The following is a 12500-nucleotide window of genomic DNA, read 5'->3' as shown; positions in this document are numbered from 1 at the left end:
TGGTGACCCCTGCACAACCATGCTGTGGTGACCCCTGCACCACCCTGCTGTGGAGACCCCTGCACCACCCTGCTGTGGTGACCCCTGCACCACCCTGCTGTGGAGACCCCCTGTACCACCCTGCTGTGGTGACCCCTGCACCACCCTGCTGTGGTGACCCCTGCACCACCCTGCTGTGGTGACCCCTGCACCACCCTGCAGTGGTGACCCCTGCACCACCCTGCTGTGGTGACCCCTGCACCACCCTGCTGTGGAGACCCCTGCACCACCCTGCTGTGGTGACCCCTGCACCACCCTGCTGTGGTGACCCCCGGCACCACCCTGCTGTGGTGACCCCTGCACCACCCTGCTGTGGTGACCCCTGCACCACCCTGCTGTGGTGACCCCTGCACCACCCTGCTGTGGTGACGCCTGCACCACCCTGCTGTGGTGACCCCTGCACCACCCTGCTGTGGTGACCCCTGCACCACCCTGCTGTGTTGACCCCTGCACTACCCTGCTGTGGTGACCCCTGCACCACCCTGCTGTGGTGACCCCTGCACCACCCTGCTGTGGTGACCCCTGCACCACACTGCTGTGGTGACCCCTGCACCACCCTGCTGTGGTGACCCCTGCACCACCCTGCTGTGGTGACCCCTGCACCATCCTGCTGTGGTGACCCCTGCACCAGCCTGCTGTGGTGACCCCTGCACCACCCTGCTGTGGTGACCCCTGTACCACCCTGCTGTGGTGACCCCTGCACCACCCTGCTGTGGTGACCCCTGAACCACCCTGCTGTGGTGACCCCTGCACCACCCTGCTGTGGTGACCCCTGCACCACCCTGCTGTGGTGACCCCTGCACCACCCTGCTGTGGTGACCCCTGCACCACCCTGCTGTGGAGACCCCTGCACCACCCTGCTGTGGTGACCCCTGCACCACCCTGCAGTGGAGACCCCCTGCACCACCCTGCTGTGGTGACCCCTGCACCACCCTGCTATGGTGACCCCTGCACCACCCTGCTGTGGTGACCCCTGCACCACCCTGTTGTGTCGACCCCTGCACCACCCTGCTGTGGTGACCCCTGCACCACCCTGCTGTGGAGACCCCTGCACCACCCTGCTGTGGTGACCCCTGCACCACCCTGCTGTGGAGACCCTTGCACCACCCTGCTGTGGTGACCCCTACACCACCCTGCTGTGGAGACCACTGCACCACCCTGCTGTGGTGACATCTGCACCACACTGCTGTGGTGACCCCTGCACCACCCTGCTGTGGTGACCCCTGCACCACACTGCTGTGGTGACCCCTGCACCACCCTGCTGTGGTGACCCCTGCACCAATCTGCTGTGGTGACCCCTGCACCACACTGCTGTGGTGACCCCTGCACCACCCTGCTGTGGTGACCCCTTCAATAATCTGCTGTGGTGACCCCTGCACCACCCTGCTGTGGTGACCCCTGCACCACCCTGCTGTGGAGACCCCTGCACCACCCTGCTGTGGTGACCCCTGCACCACCCTGGTGTGGAGACCCCTGCACCACCCTGCTGTGGTGACCCCTACACCACCCTGCTGTGGAGACCACTGCACCACCCTGCTGTGGTGACATCTGCACCACACTGCTGTGGTGACCCCTGCACCACCCTGCTGTGGTGACCCTTGCACCAACCTGCTGTGGTGACCCCTGCACCACACTGCTGTGGTGACCCCTGCACCACCATGCTGTGGTGACCCCTGCACCACACAGCTGTGGTGAACCCTGCACCACCCTGCTGTGGTGACCCCTGCACCAATCTGCTGTGGTGACCCCTGCACCACACTGCTGTGGTGACCCCTGCACCACCCTGCTGTGCTGACCCCTGCACCAATCTGCTGTGGTGACCCCTGCACCACCCTGCTGTGGTGACCCCTGCACCACCCTGCTGTGGTGACCCCTGCACCAATCTGCTGTGGTGAACCCTGCACCACCCTGCTGTGGTGACCCCTGCACCACCCTGCTGTGGTGACCCCTGCACCACCCTGCTGTGGTGACCCCTGCACCACCCTGCTGTGGTGACCACTGCACCACACTGCTGTGGTGACCCCTGCACCACCCTGCTGTGGTGACCCCTGCACCACCCTGCTGTGGTGACCCCTGCACCACCCTGCTGTGGTGACCCCCCCACCACCCTGCTGTGGAGACCCCTGCACCACACTGCTGTGGTGACCCCTGCACCACCCTGCTGTGGTGAACCCTACACCACCCTGCTGTGGTGACCCCTGCACCACCCTGCTGTGGTGACCCCTGCACCACCCTGCTGTGGTAACCCCTGCACCACCCTGCTGTGGAGACCCTTGCACCACCCTGCTGTGGTGACCCCTGCACCACCCTGCTGTGGTGACCCCTGCACCACCCTGCTGTGGTGACCCCTGCACCACCCTGCTGTGGTGACCCCTGCACCACACTGCTGTGGAGACCCCCTGCACCACCCTGCTGTGGTGACCCCTGCACCACCCTGCTGTGGTGACCCCTGCACCACCCTGCTGTGGAGACCCCTGCACCACCCTGCTGTGGTGACCCCTGCACCACCCTGCTGTGGAGACCCCTGCACCACCCTGCTGTGTAGACCCCTGCACCACCCTGCTGTGGTGACCCCTGCACCACCCTGCTGTGGTGACTCCTGCACCACCCTGCTGTAGTGACCCCTGCACCACCCTGCAGTGGTGACCCCTGCACCACCCTGCTGTGGTGACCCCTGCACCACCCTGCTGTGGAGACCCCTGCACCACCCTACTGTGGTGACCCCTGCACCACCCTGCTGTGGTGACCCCCGGCACCACCCTGCTGTGGTGACCCCTGCACCACCCTGCTGTGGTGACCCCTGCACCACCCTGCTGTGGTGACCCCTGCACCACCCTGCTGTGGTGACGCCTGCACCACCCTGCTGTGGTGACCCCTGCACCACCCTGCTGTGGTGACCCCTGCACCACCCTGCTGTGGTGACCCCTGCACTACCCTGCTGTGGTGACCCCTGCACCACCCTGCTGTGGTGACCCCTGCACCACCCTGCTGTGGTGACCCCTGCACCACCCTGCTGTGGTGACCCCTGCACCACCCTCCTGTGGTGACCCCTGCACCACCCTGCTGTGGTGACCCCTGCACCATCCTGCTGTGGTGACCCCTGCACCACCCTGCTGTGGTGACCCCTGCACCACCCTGCTGTGGTGACCCCTGTACCACCTTGGTGTGGTGACCCCTGCACCACCCTGCTGTGACCCCTGCACCACCCTGCTGTGGAGACCCCTGCACCACACTGCTGTGGTGACCCCTGCACCACCCTGCTGTGGTGAACCCTACACCACCCTGCTGTGGTGACCCCTGCACCACCCTGCTGTGGTGACCCCTGCACCACCCTGCTGTGGTAACCCCTGCACCACCCTGCTGTGGAGACCCTTGCACCACCCTGCTGTGGTGACCCCTGCACCACCCTGCTGTGGTGACCCCTGCACCACCCTGCTGTGGTGACCCCTGCACCACCCTGCTGTGGTGACCCCTGCACCACACTGCTGTGGAGACCCCCTGCACCACCCTGCTGTGGTGACCCCTGCACCACCCTGCTGTGGTGACCCCTGCACCACCCTGCTGTGGAGACCCCTGCACCACCCTGCTGTGGTGACCCCTGCACCACCCTGCTGTGGAGACCCCCTGTGCCACCCTGCTGTGGTGACCCCTGCACCACCCTGCTGTGTAGACCCCTGCACCACCCTGCTGTGGTGACCCCTGCACCACCCTGCTGTGGTGACTCCTGCACCACCCTGCTGTAGTGACCCCTGCACCACCCTGCAGTGGTGACCCCTGCACCACCCTGCTGTGGTGACCCCTGCACCACCCTGCTGTGGAGACCCCTGCACCACCGTGCTGTGGTGACCCCTGCACCACCCTGCTGTGGTGACCCCCGGCACCACCCTGCTGTGGTGACCCCTGCACCACCCTGCTGTGGTGACCCCTGCACCACCCTGCTGTGGTGACCCCTGCACCACCCTGCTGTGGTGACGCCTGCACCACCCTGCTGTGGTGACCCCTGCACCACCCTGCTGTGGTGACCCCTGCACCACCCTGCTGTGGTGACCCCTGCACTACCCTGCTGTGGTGACCCCTGCACCACCCTGCTGTGGTGACCCCTGCACCACCCTGCAGTGGTGACCCCTGCACCACCCTGCTGTGGTGACCCCTGCACCACCCTGCTGTGGAGACCCCTGCACCACCCTGCTGTGGTGACCCCTGCACCACCCTGCTGTGGTGACCCCCGGCACCACCCTGCTGTGGTGACCCCTGCACCACCCTGCTGTGGTGACCCCTGCACCACCCTGCTGTGGTGACCCCTGCACCACCCTGCTGTGGTGACGCCTGCACCACCCTGCTGTGGTGACCCCTGCACCACCCTGCTGTGGTGACCCCTGCACCACCCTGCTGTGTTGACCCCTGCACTACCCTGCTGTGGTGACCCCTGCACCACCCTGCTGTGGTGACCCCTGCACCACCCTGCTGTGGTGACCCCTGCACCACACTGCTGTGGTGACCCCTGCACCACCCTGCTGTGGTGACCCCTGCACCACCCTGCTGTGGTGACCCCTGCACCATCCTGCTGTGGTGACCCCTGCACCAGCCTGCTGTGGTGACCCCTGCACCACCCTGCTGTGGTGACCCCTGTACCACCCTGCTGTGGTGACCCCTGCACCACCCTGCTGTGGTGACCCCTGAACCACCCTGCTGTGGTGACCCCTGCACCACCCTGCTGTGGTGACCCCTGCACCACCCTGCTGTGGTGACCCCTGCACCACCCTGCTGTGGTGACCCCTGCACCACCCTGCTGTGGAGACCCCTGCACCACCCTGCTGTGGTGACCCCTGCACCACCCTGCAGTGGAGACCCCCTGCACCACCCTGCTGTGGTGACCCCTGCACCACCCTGCTGTGGTGACCCCTGCACCACCCTGCTGTGGTGACCCCTGCACCACCCTGTTGAGTCGACCCCTGCACCACCCTGCTGTGGTGACCCCTGCACCACCATGCTGTGGAGACCCCTGCACCACCCTGCTGTGGTGACCCCTGCACCACCCTGCTGTGGAGACCCTTGCACCACCCTGCTGTGGTGACCCCTACACCACCCTGCTGTGGAGACCACTGCACCACCCTGCTGTGGTGACATCTGCACCACACTGCTGTGGTGACCCCTGCACCACCCTGCTGTGGTGACCCTTGCACCAACCTGCTGTGGTGACCCCTGCACCACACTGCTGTGGTGACCCCTGCACCACCCTGCTGTGGTGACCCCTGCACCACACTGCTGTGGTGACCCCTGCACCACCCTGCTGTGGTGACCCCTGCACCAATCTGCTGTGGTGACCCCTGCACCACACTGCTGTGGTGACCCCTGCACCACCCTGCTGTGGTGACCCCTTCAATAATCTGCTGTGGTGACCCCTGCACCACCCTGCTGTGGTGACCCCTGCACCACCCTGCTGTGGAGACCCCTGCACCACCCTGCTGTGGTGACCCCTGCACCACCCTGCTGTGGAGACCCCTGCACCACCCTGCTGTGGTGACCCCTACACCACCCTGCTGTGGAGACCACTGCACCACCCTGCTGTGGTGACATCTGCACCACACTGCTGTGGTGACCCCTGCACCACCCTGCTGTGGTGACCCTTGCACCAACCTGCTGTGGTGACCCCTGCACCACACTGCTGTGGTGACCCCTGCACCACCATGCTGTGGTGACCCCTGCACCACACAGCTGTGGTGACCCCTGCACCACCCTGCTGTGGTGACCCCTGCACCAATCTGCTGTGGTGACCCCTGCACCACACTGCTGTGGTGACCCCTGCACCACCCTGCTGTGCTGACCCCTGCACCGATCTGCTGTGGTGACCCCTGCACCACCCTGCTGTGTTGACCCCTGCACCACCCTGCTGTGGTGACCCCTGCACCAATCTGCTGTGGTGACCCCTGCACCACCCTGCTGTGGTGACCCCTGCACCACCCTGCTGTGGTGACCCCTGCACCACCCTGCTGTGGTGACCCCTGCACCACCCTGCTGTGGTGACCACTGCACCACACTGCTGTGGTGACCCCTGCACCACCCTGCTGTGGTGACCCCTGCACCACCCTGCTGTGGTGACCCCTGCACCACCCTGCTGTGGTGACCCCCCCACCACCCTGCTGTGGAGACCCCTGCACCACACTGCTGTGGTGACCCCTGCACCACCCTGCTGTGGTGAACCCTACACCACCCTGCTGTGGTGACCCCTGCACCACCCTGCTGTTGTGACCCCTGCACCACCCTGCTGTGGTAACCCCTGCACCACCCTGCTGTGGAGACCCTTGCACCACCCTGCTGTGGTGACCCCTGCACCACCCTGCTGTGGTGACCCCTGCACCACCCTGCTGTGGTGACCCCTGCACCACCCTGCTGTGGTGACCCCTGCACCACACTGCTGTGGAGACCCCCTGCAGCACCCTGCTGTGGTGACCCCTGCACCACCCTGCTGTGGTGACCCCTGCACCACCCTGCTGTGGAGACCCCAGCACCACCCTGCTGTGGTGACCCCTGCACCACCCTGCTGTGGAGACCCCCTGTACCACCCTGCTGTGGTGACCCCTGCACCACCCTGCTGTGTAGACCCCTGCACCACCCTGCTGTGGTGACCTCTGCACCACCCTGCTGTGGTGACTCCTGCACCACCCTGCTGTAGTGACCCCTGCACCACCCTGCAGTGGTGACCCCTGCACCACCCTGCTGTGGTGACCCCTGCACCACCCTGCTGTGGAGACCCCTGCACCACCCTGCTGTGGTGACCAATGCACCACCCTGCTGTGGTGACCCCCGGCACCACCCTGCTGTGGTGACCCCTGCACCACCCTGCTGTGGTGACCCCTGCACCACCCTGCTGTGGTGACCCCTGCACCACCCTGCTGTGGTGACGCCTGCACCACCCTGCTGTGGTGACCCCTGCACCACCCTGCTGTGGTGACCCCTGCACCACCCTGCTGTGGTGACCCCTGCACTACCCTGCTGTGGTGACCCCTGCACCACCCTGCTGTGGTGACCCCTGCACCACCCTGCTGTGGTGACCCCTGCACCACCCTGCTGTGGTGACCCCTGCACCACCCTGCTGTGGTGACCCCTGCACCACCCTGCTGTGGTGACCCCTGCACCATCCTGCTGTGGTGACCCCTGCACCACCCTGCTGTGGTGACCCCTGCACCACCCTGCAGTGGTGACCCCTGTACCACCCTGGTGTGGTGACCCCTGCACCACCCTGCTGTGACCCCTGCACCACCCTGCTGTGGTGACCCCTGCACCACCCTGCTGTGGTGACCCCTGCACCACCCTGCTGTGGTGACCCCTGCACCACCCTGCTGTGGTGACCCCTGCACCACCCTGCTGTGGAGACCCCTGCACCACCCTGCTGTGGTGACCCCTGCACCACCCTGCAGTGGAGACCCCCTGCACCACCCTGCTGTGGTGACCCCTGCACCACCCTGCTGTGGTGACCCCTGCACCACCCTGCTGTGGTGACCCCTGCACCACATTGTTGTGTCGACCCCTATACCACCCTGCTGTGGTGACCCCTGCACCACCCTGCTGTGGAGACCCCTGCACCACCCTGCTGTGGTGACCCCTGCACCACCCTGCTGTGGAGACCCCTGCACCACCCTGCTGTGGTGACCCCTACACCACCCTGCTGTGGAGACCCCTACACCACCCTGCTGTGGAGACCACTGCACCACACTGCTGTGGTGACCCCTGCACCACCCTGCTGTGGTGACCCTTGCACCAACCTGCTGTGGTGACCCCTGCACCACACTGCTGTGGTGACCCCTTCACCACCCTGCTGTGGTGACCCCTACACCACCCTGCTGTGGAGACCCCTACACCACCCTGCTGTGGAGACCACTGCACCACACTGCTGTGGTGACCCCTGCACCACCCTGCTGTGGTGACCCTTGCACCAACCTGCTGTGGTGACCCCTGCACCACACTGCTGTGGTGACCCCTGCACCACAATGCTGTGGTGACCCCTGCACCAATCTGCTGTGGTGACCCCTGCACCACACTGCTGTGGTGACCCCTGCACCACCCTGCTGTGGTGACCCCTGCACCAATCTGCTGTGGTGACCCCTGCACCACCCTGCTGTGGTGACCCCTGCACCACCCTGCTGTGGAGACCCCTGCACCACCCTGCTGTGGTGACCCCTGCACCACCCTGCTGTGGAGACCCCTGCACCACCCTGCTGTGGTGACCCCTACACCACCCTGCTGTGGAGGCCACTGCACCACCCTGCTGTGGTGACATCTGCACCACACTGCTGTGGTGACCCCTGCACCACCCTGCTGTGGTGACCCTTGCACAAACCTGCTGTGGTGACCCCTGCACCACACTGCTGTGGTGACCCCTGCACCACCCTGCTGTGGTGACCCCTGCACCACACTGCTGTGGTGACCCCTGCACCACCCTGCTGTGGTGACCCCTGCACCACCCTGCTGTGGTGACCCCTGCACCACACTGCTGTGGTGACCCCTGCACCACCCTGCTGTGGTGACCCCTGCACCACCCTGCTGTGGTGACCCCTGCACCACCCTGCTGTGGTGACCCCTGCACCACCCTGCTGTGGTGACCCCTGCACCACCCTGCTGTGGTGACCCCTGCACCACCCTGCTGTGGTGACCCCTGCACCACCCTGCTGTGGTGACCCCTGTACCACCCTGCTGTGGTGACCCCTGGTGACCCCTGCACCACCCTGCTGTGGTGACCCCTGCACCACCCTGCTGTGGTGACCCCTGCACCACCCTGCTGTGGTGACCCCTGCACCACCCTGCTGTGGTGACCCCTGCACCACCCTGCTGTGGTGACCCCTGCACCACCCTGCTGTGGTGACCCCTGCACCACCCTGCTGTGGTGACCCCTGCACCACCCTGCTGTGGTGACCCCTGCACCACCCTGCTGTGGTGACCCCTGCACCACCCTGCTGTGGTGACCCCTGCACCACCCTGCTGTGGTGACCCCTGCACCACCCTGCTGTGGTGACCCCTACACCACCCTGCTGTGGTGACCCCTGCACCACCCTGCTGTGGTGACCCCTGCACCACACTGCTGTGGTGACCCCTGCACCACCCTGCTGTGGTGACCCCTGCACCACCCTGCTGTGGTGACCCCTGCACCACCCTGCTGTGGTGACCCCTGCACCACCCTGCTGTGGTGACCCCTGCACCACCCTGCTGTGGTGACCCCTGCACCACCCTGCTGTGGTGACCCCTGCACCACCCTGCTGTGGTGACCCCTGCACCACCCTGCTGTGGTGACCCCTGCACCACCCTGCTGTGGTGACCCCGGCACCACCTGCTGTGGTGACCCCTGCACCACCCTGCTGTGGTGACCCCTGCACAACCCTGCTGTGGTGACCCCTGCACCACCCTGCTGTGGTGACCCCTGCACCACCCTGCTGTGGTGACCCCTGCACCACCCTGCTGTGGTGACCCCTGCACCACCCTGCTGTGGTGACCCCTGCACCATCCTGCTGTGGTGACCCCTGCACCACCCTGCGGTGGTGACCCCTGCACCACCCTGCTGTGGTGACCCCTGCACCACCCTGCTGTGGTGACCCCTGCACCACCCTGCTGTGGTGACCCCTGCACCACCCTGCTCTGGTGACCCCTGCACCACCCTGCTGTGGTGACCCCTGCACCATCATGCTATGGTGACCCCTGCAGCTGTGGTGACCCCTGCATCTGCTGTGGTGACCCCTGCACCACCCTGCTGTGATGACCCCTGCACCCCTGCACCACTGCTTTCTGCACCACCCTGCTTTGGTGACCCCTGCACCACCCTGCTGTGGTGACCCCTGCACTACCCTGCTGTGGTGACCCCTGCACCACACTGCTGTGGTGACCCCTGCACCACCCTGCTTTGGTGACCCCTGCACCACCCCGCTGTGATGACCCCTGCACCACCCTGCTGTGGTGACCCCTGCACCACCCTGCTGTGGTGACCCCTGCACCACCCTGCTGTGGTGACCCCTGCACCACGCTGCTGTGGTGACCCCTGCACCACCCTGCTGTGGTGACCCCTGCACCACCCTGCTGTGGTGACCCCTGCACCACCCTGCTGTGGTGACCCCTGCACCACCCTGCTGTGGTGACCCCTGCACCACCCTTCTGTGGTGACCCCTGCACCACCCTGCTGTGATGACCCCTGCACCACCCTGCTGTGGTGACCCCTGCACCACCCTTCTGTGGTGACCCCTGCACCACCATGCTGTGGTGACCCCTGCACCATCCTGTTGTGGTGACCCCTGCACCACCCTGCTGTGGTGACCCCTGCACCACCATGCTGTGGTGACCCCTGCACCATCCTGTTGTGGTGACCCCTGCACCACCCTGCTGTGGTGAGCACCACCCTGCTGTGACCCCTGCACCACCCTGCTGTGGTGACCCTGCACCTCCCTGCTGTGGTGACTACAGCTGTGACCCCTGCACCACCCTGCTGTGGTGACCCCTGCACCACGCTGCTGTGGTGACCACCCTGCTGTGGTGACCCCTGTACCCTGCTGTGTAGACCCCTGCAGAGCTGTGACCCCTGCACCACCCTGCTGTGGTGACCCCTGCACCACCATGCTATGGTGACCCCTGCACCATCCCTGCTGTGGTGACCCCTGCAGCACCCTGCTGTGATGACCCCTGCACCACCCTGCTGTGGTGACCCCTGCACCACCCTGCTGTGGTGACCCCTGCACCACCCTGCTGTGGTGACCCCTGCACCACCCTGCTGTGGTGACCCCTGCACCACCCTGCTGTGGTGACCCCTGCACCACTCTGCTGTGGTGACCCGTTGCACCACCCTGCTGTGGTGACCCCTGCACCACACTGCTATGGTGACCCCTGCACCACCCTGCTGTGGTGACCCCTGCACCACCCTGCAGTGGTGACCCCTGCACCACCCTGCTGTGGTGACCCCTGCACCACCCTTCTGAGGTGACCCCTGCACCACCCTGCTGTGGTGACCCCTGCACCACCATGCTATGGTGACCCCTGCACCATCCTGCTGTGGTGACCCCTGCACCACCCTGCTGTGATGACCCCTGCACCACCCTGCTGTGGTGACCCCTGCACCACCGTTCTGTGGTGACCCCTGCACCACCCTGCTGTGGTGACCCCTGCACCACCCTGCTGTGGTGACCCCTGCACCATCCTGCTGTGGTGACCCCTGCACCACCCTGCTGTGGTGACCCCTGCACCACCCTGCGATGGTGACCCCTGCACCACCCTGCTGTGGTGACCCCTGCACCACCCTGCTGTGGTGACCCCTGCACCACCCTGCTGTGGTGACCCCTGCACCACCCTGCTGTGGTGACCTCTGCACCACCCAGCGATGGTGACCCCTGCACCACCCTGCTGTGGTGACCCCTGCACCACCATGCTGTGGTGACCCCTGCACCACCCTGCTGTGGTGTCCACTGCACCACCCTGCTGTGGAGACCACTGCACCACTCTGCTGGTGACATCTGCACCACACTGCTGTGGTGGACCCCTGCCCCACCCTGCTGTGGTGACCCTGCACCAACCTGCTGTGGACCCTGCACCACACTGCTGTGGTGACCCCTTCACCACCCTGCTGTGGAGACCTGCACCACACTGCTGTGGTGACCCCTGCACCACTCTGCTGTGGTGACCCCTGCACAAATCTGCCTCAGGACCCTGCACCTACACTGCTGTGGTGACCCTGCACCACCCCTCTGCTGTGGTGACTCTGCACCTAATCTGCTGTGGTGACCCCTGCACCACCCTGCTGTGGTGACCCCTGCACCACCCTGCTGTGGAGACCCCTCCCTGCACCACCCTGCTGTGGTGACTCCTGCACCACCCCTGCTGTGGAGACCCCTCCCTGCACCACCCCGTGTGGTGACTCACACCACCCTGCTGTGGAGACCACTGCACCAATTCCCCTGCTGTGGTGACATCTGCACCACACTGCTGTGGTGACTCCCTGCACCACCCTGCTGTAGACTCTGCACCAACCTGCTGTGGTGACCCCTGCACCACAATGCTGTGGTGACCCCTGCACCACCCTGTTGTAGACCCTGCACCACACTGCTGTGGACCCCTCCCGCACCACCCTGCTGACCCCTGCACCAATCTGCTTGTAGGACCCCTGCACCACACTGCTGTGGTGACCCCTGCACCACCCTGCTGTGGTGACTGCACCAATCTGGCTGTGGTGACCCTGCACCATCCCCCTGCTGTGGAGACCCCTGCACCAATCTGCTGTGGTGACCCCTGCACCACCCTGCTGTGGTGACCTCTGCACCACACTGCTGTGGTGACCCCTCCCTGCACCACCCCTGCTTGTGGTGGACTTCTGCACCACCCTGCTGTGGGTGGACTCCTGCACCACCCTGCTGTGGTGACCACTGCACCACACTGCTGTGGTGACCCCTGCACCACACTGCTGTAGGACTCCCCTGCACCACCATTGCTGTGGT

This window comes from Cherax quadricarinatus, chromosome 13, assembly GCF_038502225.1.
Source record: "Cherax quadricarinatus isolate ZL_2023a chromosome 13, ASM3850222v1, whole genome shotgun sequence".
Lineage (NCBI taxonomy): Eukaryota > Metazoa > Arthropoda > Malacostraca > Decapoda > Parastacidae > Cherax > Cherax quadricarinatus.
Note: the sequence above shows the minus strand (reverse complement) of the source record.